Raw genomic sequence first — 13,337 nt, 5'->3', positions numbered from 1 at the left:
CATCTTGTAGGTCATCAAAAGATATATGCATTGCTTCTAGCATATTTAAGGGTACGAGTGGTGGCATTTCATCCCCCTCAGGTGTTACCCAAGTCGTCCCTTTGTTTCCCCAAGTATCTATGGTTGTTGTTAAGTGGACCCAATCCACATTGTCCGACTCAATCATCCCAGGTAGTACATCCATATAAGGAGAATCTTCCCCAACATTAGTGTCCACTTTATATGGGTAACAATACTGTAATGGGGCCGAGTGAAATGTGGTGTCATATCTATGATCAATTATAAACTTGTTCCTAGAGGATGTGCTCGACCAGTTAGAAGATCCACTCGAATGACAGAATCTTGGATTTGCAAGTAGACGTGGTTTTTAGACCAGTCATGCACTGTTTTTGCTTCCCTCATGAAAGGACGTCCTAAGATCATCTCAGATGCCATAGTGTGCTTGGAGAAATCCATAACAATGAAGGTATTTCTTATTTTATGTCCAAAGACCTTGATCTTGAGATCTTCTAGCATCCCAATAGGTTTAACAATAGACCCATTGGCCATGTTTACTACTGTGGTTGTGGTCCCACGGTGTTTCCTAGCAATTTTTAGTCACAATGCTAACCCCAACACCACCACCAAGGATTCCCTTCACAGTTAATCCCTTGGTAGTGATTGGTATGGTTGCATTGAATTCATTACCCTCAAAGTATTGTCCCAACTTATTAACAGGTATTTCTACAACAAGGTTCTCATCTAGAGGTGCATGTGTTTGGGGCCCATGTGAGAACTTTGACAACTACTCCCATGTCCCCAAACACACCTAGCTATGTATATTGTCTCTCGCACACTTGGTATAGCGTGTAATATCGAACACATATTTAAACATAGACCCTTCTAAGAAAATGCCAAAGGTCTGACCCTTATTCAATCTTTTGGCATCATAAACATGCAGACTACCATGATTTTGGACCTTTAGCATCATATCATCATAGACAAGAAGCGAGAAATGATAACTAGAGAGCACTCAAAAGTGTAAAAAAAAAAGATGGTGAAGAGAGAGGAAGGTTTAAAAACAAATAATGAATCCATGCTCAAATGATCTTTTTTGTTAGAAAACATAAAAGATCACGTAAAAGAGTACAAAAATCGGATGGTGAACAGAGAGGAACAATTTAAAAACAAATAATGAATCCATGCTCAAACGATCTCTCTGTTAAAAACCTTCCATGTCGGAGGAGGATTAAGTACGTTCTAAGGTCTTTTGCTCTAAATTCCTCCAAAATTTCTAGTAATACTCAATTTCTAGGTGATGACTACTTGGTGGATTTCAAAATCTTAAAGGTGGGACTACACATGACCTAGGCTTGTTGTGAGTATTTAAAAGATACTTCTCACTTTTAATGTGTGGAGAGAGAGAGAGAGATCGATCTGAGAATGATTTATCATGCATAAATGAAGCCATTTGAACACAACTAAGCCGCTTCATGGGTTGCGATTAGACAAACTTATAAGCCTAAAAATACTTAGGAGGAGACAAATAGATGTGTAGATAAACATTAAACATCAATATGCCAAGCAAAGATACAAATGCACATTTGTGCATAATTTATGCATAACTCAGAAATGGGGAGAGAGAGAGAGAGAGAGAGAGAGAGAGAGAGAGATAGACCAAAAAGATAGATAAAAGCATGGTACTTTGTAAGGTATTCTATAGAACAAGGCAGATGATAGATTAAATAATAATAAAGAAACACTAGATTGCTCTCAGTGAAATATGTTTCTATTTCTAATATCAAGTTGGCAAGTCCCGATCCACACCACCATCTTAATAATTGCGGCTTAAGACAAAGAGGACTTTTAAATTTTAATGTTCTCTTTTTGCAACCATAGGTGGCACGCGGAGGGAGCCTTACTCATATATATAATTAATCTATTGTAGCTGACCAGTTATAGGCAGGCCTCTTGATTTCAGCTCCTGTTTCTTATGTGTTTTACCCTAACCAGAGAACTCGAGAAATTCTGTAGAAAAGTACCCTGCGTATCCATATCAGAGAAAAGTCCGTCGCCCTCTGCTGCGGCGCACCTGCGAGGCTTCAAAAACTGCTGTGCACCTGCGAGGCTTGCAAGCGACGTGTGTTGCAGCACACTGCTGCTACGCACCTACAACCTGGGAATTTGGGGCCTGAGCGAACTTGTACCTGCGGCCAGCTGCAAACTGTGTTTTATCTATGTATCTGCAGGGTTTGGTGACTGAGTTTTGACTGTCCAGGTAATCTTTCCTTTGGAAATTGGTTTGGTGTTTTGGCCGCAAGAATTGTAAAAGGATAGTGGAATTCGGGTAGTTTTCCATGTGAGATCGAGAAGGTTTGAGATGCTTTGAATCATATGAGAATGAGACGTTTTTTTGTGTGATTATAGTTCTCCTCCTGCTAAAATTCTCATATTCAACATATTATGTATAGAGGGAACCCCTCTCCCCCCCACCAACCACCACAACCCCAAAAATCCTCAGAGGCTTTGTATCAAGCATAGGTTTTCTCTGATCGAGAGAGATGGACTGAATTTCCACCGGTTGCTTCCTCGCATGTGCACTCACTATTTGAGAGTGAGATGGAAAGAGCTCTCTGGAGGAGGATCCCATTCCACCATCAATAATCACTAGTCATACATACTGCCTCTTCCATGGCCATGATGGCCATGGTCCCGCGTTAAGCGTACAATATTCAATATCGTTATGGAGGCAATATCATGACAATTGATGTATAAAATTTTGTGACAATTAGTCGAGAAAATTTCTCGCACGACCAACGATCAAATTGCAAAATGTATTGTCAGAGTTCTCTCTCTCTCTCTCTCTCTCTCTCTCTCTCTTTTGTCAAGGTAGGATTCCAAACATTGTTTGGAAATGACTTTTTGTCTCTCTTGAAGCATGGAAAGATGGGGCGATGTTAGTTTGTAAGGTGCAACGGAAGTGAATGTTGATAGTGCTCAGGATGAGTGCTCCGAACTGTGCTCAAGGATTCCTTTTACTTACGGAAGGGAGAGCCTTCCGTTCTACTTAGAGAGAGAGTGCAAGTGCAATGCTCACAAACAAAGTGAATGCTACTGTGAATGAAAGTGCAGAGAGAGAGAGAGAGAGAGAGAGAGAGAGAGAGAGAGAGAGAGAGAGAGAGAGAGAGAGAGAGAGAGAAGAATACGACATTAGACGGTTCTCATACCCCCCTACAAGGGCCCCCCTCTCTATGGCGAGAGGTGTATGCTATTGCACAAATCTGGTATAATGGTCTAGATGCCGTGAACTTGATGATGACGATGTCGACGTCGATGATGGAGACTATGACGATGACGATGATGGTGTCGTCGTCAAGTCCGGGATCTACGATGACGATGACGAAGGTGACCTCGTAAAGATAGGGACTGTGATGACGACAACGATGACGACGATGGTGTCGACGATGACGGCGTCAAGGTTGAAAACTGAAAGTGCTAGATGCTCTGTTGCTATGGCGGTAGTGCGGCCTGAATCTGCAACTGCTTCGCCGGACTAGGACTGAAATACAAAAACGCTAGTTGATTGACTGAATTCTGAAAACGCTAGGTTGATCTGGTACTAGATGGGGAATCTGGCAGGATCTGCAACCAGAGGATGTGGGTTCTCGCGAGGCTAAGGCTGAAAACTGAAAAATTGGGTGGTGGTGGTGGCTGAAAACGCTGATTTCTTGAGGTTTAAACGCTGGGCTGATCTTTGAGAAAACGCTGGGACCTGTGGGTGCCTGCCTGCTGTGCTGCGGGTGCTTGGGCCCTGCCCTTCTGTGTTCTGCTTTTACTGAGTGCTCAATGGTTTCTTGTATAGCTCTTTATCAATTTACCCTACCTACTTTTTCAACAAAAGTCACTTATTTATGAAAAATGTGTACTTTGGCAAAATAGGGTTCTATGCTCTAGAAAATGCTCATGATGGGTACTAAATGTCATGCTAATGATCTTGCCGTGTGCAATCAGAGGGTATGCAACTATTCTAAGTGCTTGGACATGCACGACCTGCGCACAGGCTCACAAAGGTGCCAAAACACCCTAGACTTGGGATAGCTTGTCCACATGCACATAGGGTTAGATGTGCATGTGACATCCCCTCCTTTTTAAAATGAGGTACTGGTACCGAGCTGTATGGCATCGAGGAAGTGTGCCAACAACTCCTGGAATTTTGCGAAGGACTCTTCGTCGGTCCACTCTGATGCGTGAGTCGTGCGATACTTGAACTTCATGAAGGTCAGCAGTGCTTGCTTCTTTGGGCCGCTCTGAAAGCGACAAAAGTGATCTGTTGTAGCTCCAATGCTCCAACTGCGTCTATGGTCGTGGATCCACCCCACCTTCTTTAAGAGTCTCCGAGGAGGAAAATTTTTGAAAACCATTTCCAACACAAAACCATTCCATGTAGAGTGATTGGAAAATTACTATTCTCTCTAAATGCAATGCAGATGAACAAAGTGACGGAGTGCCAAACCGTTCACTAAACACACGCAAAAAGTGAGATCGGATCTTGACCGTTCGACCTAAACCTATCAATTGTGGCAAATCACAATACGGAAATGACGATGCTTGATGGACAATCTTTCTCGTACTCTTTCTGAGATTTTGTCACGCCAAGGAAGAAACATGTAAAAGCAATTGACAAAACGGACAATCGAAAAACAATGCGAATTCCTTGAATGCAAACTTTTTTTCTTTTTGAGAGTGATCCGCATACCTCCGTGTGCATCCGTGAGTGAATCATGTGTATCATACAATATGGCATGCTTGTGAAAAGGAAACACATAAAGACGGTGACGAAAATACAACAAATCATCACGAATGAGAAACTCGAACAATGCGTGTTGACTTATCATGCGAACACACAATACTTCCTGAGTGGGATCTTTGGACCTCGACTCGAGAGCCAAGATTGGTCTTGCGTGAGTGATCAAATCTGCAATGAGGCTAGCTTCATTAGAAAAATCATAATTCAAACCATCATCCTTGCGAACAATCACATCTCTATTATGTCGTGCTTCGAAGAAGAAAGGACTGAGAGAGTCTTCTTCTCATGTTTCTTTTCAAGCTTCGCTTGCATATCAGAAATAAGAGTAAAGAATGAAGACCCTCCTCACCACGAATGATGATTGATGGGAGAGTTACTTTTGGCATTTAGAGTGAGCGTATTGTCTGCCCAATCAATGAGAGGGTTATGTTCACGAAACCATCGAATGCCCAAAATCATCACACATTTTGAGAGAGGAGACACAACAAATCTTCTACGGAAGGAAGCTTGCTGAACAACGAATAACACATCACAGCACTTGTGTAATAAGAGAGTCCATACCGGGAGCGAAGCCTGACACCTCGAGAGGAGTTGTCTGGCTAACCTCCAAGCGGGCGCTTTCTATAAGAGAGTCACCAATCACATCATGTATACTACCAAATTCAAACAAGATCACAATGTGTTGACCATTCACATGACCATAACACTTCTTGAGAGACTCATCAACTAGATGATCATTAGAAACATGGGACACACTAGTGTTCTCATTTATGGCATTATCAGAGAACGTGGGTTCCGTGGGTTCTTTAGGTTCGTGCATATTCGGCTCGTTCTTCAAGAGTTAACCATCCTCCTAAAATTCCTTGAGCAGATTTTTCATCGGACGTCAACTTAGGATTTTCTTGACTTTTAGCTTTTCCTTTTCCCTTAGGTCCGTGCTTGAGAAATAGAGGAAGATTGATTAGGAGAATTACTGTTGTTCTTACTGTTCGACGGGTTCTGAGAATTCTGAGAGGTACTGTGAGAAGACTTGTTCTCCTTAGGCTTTCCTTTGTTGTGCTTCATCTGTTGCGTAAGAGCAATCTTGTTGAGATCTATTGGGTTGAGGATTTCGACATCGAACTTGATATACTCGTCTAACCCGAAAAGGAATGCCTCTTTGCGCTCTTTATCCGGTTTGCGTAATTGGGTGCCGAGTTGCAAAACACGATTAGAAAAGGACATAATTGGCATACCATTTTGCTGGAGATTACAGCAATCTTCTCTCAACGGCGCTAGGTACTGAGGTGGCATGAATCGCGCCTTGAGCTTGTCTTGGAAGTCGGCCCAATTGAAAGAAAGGGGAACGCCTTCCTCAGCTTCCTCTAGGTGCGCAGCCAATTGTGTCTCTTGCCATGCTTGATACCAATTAATGGCATCGTTGACAAGATACATGGTTGCCGCCAAAACTTTGCTATTCCCTGTTTTCTTAGTTGTCGCAAAGTAAGCATTAAATTGATGCAACCAAGAATGTATAACATTAGCATCCATCTTACCGTCATACTTACTGAACGTCAACTTCTCAGTGATTGGGTTGTTGGAATCTGCATCTCTACTTGTGCTACCTGATGAATTGCCCATGTCCTTGAGTGGCTCAGATTTCGAGGTGAGTACTTGTAGGACCAACTCTTGCATGCGTTGGTCTCTCTGTGCTTCACACTCTAATTCCATAGCCGCTCGCTTCTCTTCGGCCGCTATGCGTAGAGCTTCGCGTAGTTGCTCGCGCTCAAACTTCATAGCTGCCCTTCTTCTTCGGCTGCCCAGCTCGCTTGCTCACGCTCACGTTCCATGGTTGCCTTTCTTTCTTCAGCCGCCAAGCTTGCTTGCTTATGCTCACGCTCCAAGCAAGGTTGCCTTTCTTTCTTCGGCCGCCAAGCGCGCGTGCTCGTGCTTGCGCTCCAAGGCTGCCTGTCTTTCTTCGTGGTCGCGATCCATGGCGGCGCGTTGTGCCTCTTGTCGTAGCATCATGTCCATCATCGACTTGACCAAAGCCTCCATAGGATTTGGTTCAATCGATGGCGTAGTGTCACCAGGAGGTGTATTTTTCCTGTTGCCTTCCGTAAATAAGTATTAGATATATTTATTTTATTTTTACTTGTTTGTCCCAAAACCCTTGAAAAGGTGCAAGTGGACATTGCATGGCCAGTGTGAAACGGTTGTAGCCAAATGGGTTTCTCACATCGGGGATCTAGGTCGGTTAGACAGGGACTGCCCGGGCTAGTTAGCACTGAATTCTGATGAGTATGGAAGCTCGTGTGCGCCAAACTGGAATTTGGGCCACTCGTTAAGTCACTGCAACTTTATAAGTTGAAAGGGGCCAGTAAATTAACCCACATTGTAGATGTTGGTCAAATGGTAGTCTTCAATGATGGCCAGTAGACCGATAGGGACGCCATGGAAGCATCTCCTAAAATTTAGGGAACGGCTATTTTTGACCGGAAAATGTGTTCGCGTTATTAGCTGTGGAATGACAAGGGGAACATTCTATTGCTCTGCTGCCAAGTCAATTGACGCACCAGTTGAGATATTTTTAGCAGGGAAAGCCCAAACTCGGAAACTGGGCGACGTGTCAGCCTGTGAGCGATTTTGCCACTCTGGGAGGCAAAAACGAGCTGCATATCAACAAAGGGGGCGCCATTTTCAGCATGAGGTGGATTGTAGCAGGTATAGAAGCTATGGAATGCTTACCTTGCCCTCTATGCACAGTATGGTGACGGGAGTGATGCCCCGCACGCTACATACTTCTCTCTTTCTCCCTTACGTACAGTATGTTATGCCCCACTATTTGACCTATGTACAGTTCTGGGGTTTATGCGCGTTTGCCAAGGCAAGAGCCTTCTGAATAGGAACCGGATTAGCTATTTGCTAATCCCCCACAGGTACGTACAGTTCCATCACGAAAGATTGCGAGTTTGGAGAGTTTTCTCGCGTGAAAACTCGTCCAATTCACAGGGGAACTGTCCCATTGCGTGCGGGAGCCCTTGGGACACGCGTAGGCGTGTTCGCTCCGCTAAAAACGATCTGAAACAGGGAATTACAGCCTGCTGTGTTTTTCTGCAGGTTTAGGGTTTCGCACCTAAACTGCAAGGGAACATCGGGGGAGCCTCGTGAGAGCCTTGGGATGCGTGTACAGGCTTTTGGGCTCCCGGCAGTGAAAAACAGAGAATTACAGCCCGCTGAATTTCTGTGACAGCTCACCAGAAAGCTTCCAGATATCGAGGGAATCCGTCCTAGACAGGTGTTTTTGACCTACAGGGGTTTTTGCGCTGTTATGCTGTCGAAATCCGGTCGAAAACCTGCGTTTTCAGCCCTCGTCAGGTTTGGACAGCTTTGTGAAAGCTTGTGCTAAGTGGTCGGATCGTCTACCTTAATTTGAATAAAGATATACCGAAAGGGGCGCCAGTCTTTGGGGCCTACAGGGTGTCGGTCTCGTGTGCGCAGTGACATTCTAGTCGCTGGACGCAATTGTGTTCTCTTCCCTTCTCAGTGCTCTGTGTAAAGTTAAGAGGTAATTGAAATAGTACCGCCCTCTACGTTGTACGGGCCGGTTATATGGTTCCATCGACGGGATAGTCACTTTTTCTTCAAAAAGTGCAGCGTGGATTGTTTTGGGTGAAAGCAACACAGAGCTTGTCGATATGGCAGAGAAGGGAGACCAAGTACCTGAAGAGGGATCTTCCTCACATGGCACAGAGAAAATTCCTTTAACTCTTTAGAACTCAACTGCGTTGTTGCATGGACATGTTTCAGCAGTTGGCTAACAACCCAAGGATGCAGGAATTCTTACAGGCTCCGACATAGGGTTTTCAGCCTCCTACACAGGGCATGATTGAGCCGTTGCAGGAAAAGGAGATTTCCAATTCGCAGAGGACTCATGATGCTCGAGGGAAAGCCCATGTGGTTGAGCAACTAGCGGTGTCCAATGTTCCAAAGCAACTTGCTTTAGCTGGACAGGAACCGTTTGTGAATGGTCAAGGGAGCAATGAACAGGCTATGCGTCAGACCCTTCCATTACCTAATACTTAACCTGGTTATTTTGGAGGTGGTTCAGTGTTTCAAGCTATGGCTGGACCTTCCACAGGTTATATGCCAGGGAATGTGTTCGGGACAATGCAAACAGGCATGGGTAACCCTATGTACGCGAACATGGGTGTCCAACCTGGTTTTCAAGGTGCCTACGACCAGTTTCGAGTGCCTAGGATACAATTTGGTATGGCTGGTTTTTCGCAGCCATACGTACAAAATGCAGATATGACAGGGAAAACAGTTGATGCGAGTGCTGGAATGAACACTCATGGAGCACCACTGTTACAGGCACCTGTTTATGATAATGTGGCTCCTTTGAGTCAGCCTAAGGATTACAAGGAAGGTGGACAGGGAGTGAAGTTTGAAACTTTCAGAGGAACTGAGGACCAATTAAAGGCTTTGACCTTTATACAGTAGTTCGATGCAGCTTATGCTAGAGGCAACTTCACGGAATCTTCAAAGATACGCAAGGCTGCCACTTTCTTGAAAGGGAATGCGCTCGAATGGTGGACCGCATTGTTGAACCAGGGTCAAGCCCCAACAACGTGGGTCCAATTCAAACAACTTTTTGCGCCTGCATGGTTGACAAACACTTTTGAAGTGGATGTAATGACGGAATGGCACGAGTTGAATGCTAAACAGTGTGCAGATCTGGAAGAGTACAATAAACGGTTTTGGGCCGCACTGTTGCCAGTCACCTCTTACAGGTTTGTGCCTTTGTTAGAACAAATTGAGAAGTATTGTTGCGGATTGCCCAAGAAAATCAGGGACTACTGCACAAAGACTACTGTCATGAATATGTTTCAGTTGATAGAGAATGCAAGAGTGGCCAGCAATCTGTCGAAGGGAGATTCTGATGGATTTAATAGCCTCAAGAAAGGGTCCCAAGGCAAACAGTTTTCAGCCAAGGGCAATGTTGCAGCAAATCCTTCTGAGCCTCCCACAAAGAAGCCCTCCACTGAAGAAGGTGATACGTCCAAGAAGCAGTCTAAGTCTTCTTCGGGACGAGGACAAGGACAAAAGAGGCATTTTTCTGGCAAAACTTTTGAAGAACGGAAAGCTCTTAGGGAGGCCAAGAAATGTTACATTTGTGAACAGGAAGGACACTTTGCAAATGAGTGCCCACAGAAGAAGTCACAGGATAAGGATGACAAGTCAGACCATAAAGGGAAGAAGCCAAAGCCGAGTGCAGGACTTGTTCCAGATTTGGTTGGAGATCAGCCAAACACAGATGCCACGGAGCTGTGCAGAGCTTGGGGCAAAGTTAGAGACCAGACAGTGCTGGTTTTCTTTGATCCAGGAGCCTGTGCAAATTTCATATCACCAGAATTGGCATCAAAGTTGGGCATTCGTGCAGAGGAGATGGGTATGACAGGCGAAGCAGGTTTGGCATGCCCAGGACATTCAGAGCCTGTTACTCCCATTCTGGGAAAGCTTCGTCTGCACATTCAAAGCTATGTGGATGCGGAAGAATTTCATATTATGCCGCTTGAGGGCTGTGATGTGTTATTGGGTATCCCATGGTGTTACAGGTTGCATGCTATGGTGGATACTTACAACAAAAAGATTACCCTTGTACATAGAGGAAAGACTCATGTCCTTGATGTAAAGCTTAAAGGTGAGTCTGTTCCAGTTGTTTTTGCTTCTACTATTTCATCTGTAATAAAGAATCATCTTTCTGCGTACTCGATCTTTGCAAAAGAAGTACCTCAACTTGTATCTAATTTGTCTTAGATAAAGACAGGTCAACTTTTTTGAGTGGTTTCAGTGATTGTTTTTCGGACTCTTTGCCAGGGGAGTTACCTCTTGAGAGACCTGAGGATCATACTATAGATCTTGTGCCAGGTTCTAGTCCACCGAATAGACCACCATACAGGGTTAGTGCAGCCCAGCAGAAAGAGATTATGGGTCAGGTCAACGAGCTTTTAGAGAAGGGGCTGATTCAGCCCAGTTCATCCCCTTTTTGTTCTCCTGTACTCTTAGTGCAGAAGAAGGATGGTTCATGTCACCAGCGTGTGACTACTATCTATCCTTTTTGTTGATTTCTTTCTTATTATCTATTTACTTTCACTTTTTGGAAACACCCCTCGGGAAATCTAATTGCCCTGCATTGCATAGCTAGTGTGGAACTGTCCAGAGGGTGTCCAGGCCTGAGGGCAAGAGAGCACTAAGGTTGGACAAGGACTATGGTTAGCCAAGTGGGGTCATTGACTAGCCAAAGTGGAATCCTTTGCTACAGAGGCTACATTTCAGTTCTGGATGTGGCGCAGTGTACAAAGAGGGTCGGATGACCTAGAAAGATACAATGGCAGCATCTCCTAAAATTTAGGGAACTGCTATTTTGGGACCTGAAAATGTGTTGGCGTCATTACCTCCGGAATGACAAGGGGAACATTTTCTTACTCTGTCGTGAAGTCAACTGGGCAACCGGTTGGGAGATTTTTAGGCGGCAACCCCGAAACGGGAAAATGCTTGTAAATGTGCCAAGTGGCACATTCTAGTGCACTTTCTAATGCAAGAGAGAGTTGGCGCTGAATTTGAAGAGAGGAGGGGCTGTTTTGCAGAAATTGTCACAGGTTAAGAGCTATGGAGTGCTTGCTTTCCCTCCTATGTACAGTGTGGTGCCAGGAGTGATGCCCTGCACACTACGCACTGCCCTCTCTCTCCCCTTTGGCAGTATGTTATGCCCCACTAGTGGGCTCTTCATTTGACCAATGTACAGTTGTGTGGGTTCATGCGCGATTGCCGAGGCAAGAGCCTCTTGCACAGGTACTGGATTAGCTAGCGGCTAATCCCCCCGCAGGTACAGGTGAATTCGGAGAGGTCTCACGCCAGAAATCTCGTCCGATTCAAAGGGCAAGTAGCCCTACAGGTGCGGGAGCTCGAGGACTTGCTACGGATGCGACCGGCACGCGAAACGGAGCCCGAAACAGTAAATTACAGCCTGCTGTGTATTTTTGCAGGTTTAGGGTTTTGGCCCTAAACGGACCCTAAAACCCCCAGAAGGTTCGGGGACGCAAGGGGACCGCTATACAGGCGATCTGGCGCATTTTCAGGGCTGAAAACAGAGAATTCAGCGTGCTGCAGATTCTCGCCAGGTTTTGCAAAGTGTCTGTATGCGTCGGGAAAGTCGGCCAATGCGTGGGAATACTGACTGTGAAGGGTTCTAGTACAATTATGTTGCCGAAATCAAGCCAGAACAGTCAAAATTCAGCCAAGGTTGTGCGGGGCAGCTTGGAAAGAACCACATCGTATATTCCCTCTTTTAAACAATAAAGAAATACCGAAAGGGGCGCCTAAATTAGGGGCCAATCTGGTGTCGGTCTTCTCATACAGGTGCATTCTAGCATCTGTATCCCATTCCCCTCTCTTGTGTCACTATAGCGCAGGTATAATAGACGACTAATAATGGGTGAAAGCTAAATCAAGATTTGAAGTAAAGTCTACCGCCCTTTTTGGATTGAACAGGCCGCATGGCGCATGTGCATTGACTATCGCGCCTTGAATAAGAATACTATCAAGAACAGGTTCCCCATACCGAGGATAGATGACATTCTTGATCGGCTTGAGGGAGCGTCATTGTTTACAAGAATAGACCTAAAGAGCGGGTATCATCAGATACGCATTAGACCAGAAGATGTCCATAAGACTGCGTTCAGGACAACATTTGGTCTCTATGAGTTTCTTGTCATGCCGTTTGGTCTCACAAATGCTCCTGCCACATTTAATAGAACGATGGACAAAATTTTTAGACCACATAGAAACTTTGTGGGTACCTTCTTTGATGACATGATTGTCTACTCAAAGTCTGAAGAGGAGCATAGGGATCACTTGACTGCAGTTTTCAATGAGCTACGCAAGAATAGGCTACTCATCAATGCGAAGAAAAGTGAGTTCTTTTTGCAAGAAATTCACTTCCTTGGGCACATTGTTTCAAAGGATGGGGTACGCATGGATCCCGCCAAAGTGGAAGCAATTAGGTCATGGCTAGACTTGAAGTCCGTACATGACATTCGAAGCTTTCTAGGCTTATGTTCCTATTACAGGAGGTTCATTCAAAATTTTGCTGAGATTGCTTCTCCACTCCATGCACTGCAAGGAAAAGGAGTTACTTTCAAGTGGACAGCCAAGGAAATTTTAGCGTTCAAACACTTGAAAGAGAAGCTGACTTCAGATCCGAATGGCCGAGTAGTCGCATATGAGAGCAGAATTCTTTTGAAGACTGAAAGGAACTTGCAAGTCTATGAGAAAGAATTGCTGGCAGTAATTCATGCTCTCACTAGTTGGAAACACTATTTGCTAGGGGCTGATTTTGTTGTCCAAACGGATCATCAAACCTTGTGATATTTTCTTACACAGACGAAGTTGTCTGAGAGGCACATGCGATGGGCAAACATCTTGTCAATGTTCCATTTTCAGATTGTGCATGTGCAAGGGAAAAAGAACGTGGTGGCTGATGCGTTGTCATGAAAGCCCCAAATTTCAG

General features: G+C 44.7%; 1 protein-coding gene across 2 annotated transcripts in view; it reads left to right on the top strand.

Annotated features, from left to right (window-relative positions):
- Positions 1-1,904: 1,904 nt before the first annotated feature.
- The window catches only part of LOC147448336 (F-box/kelch-repeat protein SKIP30-like), a 37,363-nt gene continuing 25,930 nt past the window's right edge, over positions 1,905-13,337 (top strand). For both annotated transcript variants that reach the window (XM_086524180.1, XM_086524179.1), the window contains exon 1: positions 1,905-2,257. The gene's annotated coding sequence lies outside the window, so the exon portion shown is untranslated. The remainder of the gene's footprint in view (positions 2,258-13,337) is intronic.

Source organism: Adiantum capillus-veneris, chromosome 11 (assembly GCF_014529385.1).
Source record: "Adiantum capillus-veneris isolate H3 chromosome 11, ASM1452938v2, whole genome shotgun sequence".
Lineage (NCBI taxonomy): Eukaryota > Viridiplantae > Streptophyta > Polypodiopsida > Polypodiales > Pteridaceae > Adiantum > Adiantum capillus-veneris.
This window is presented reverse-complemented; position numbering and strand designations above follow the sequence as displayed.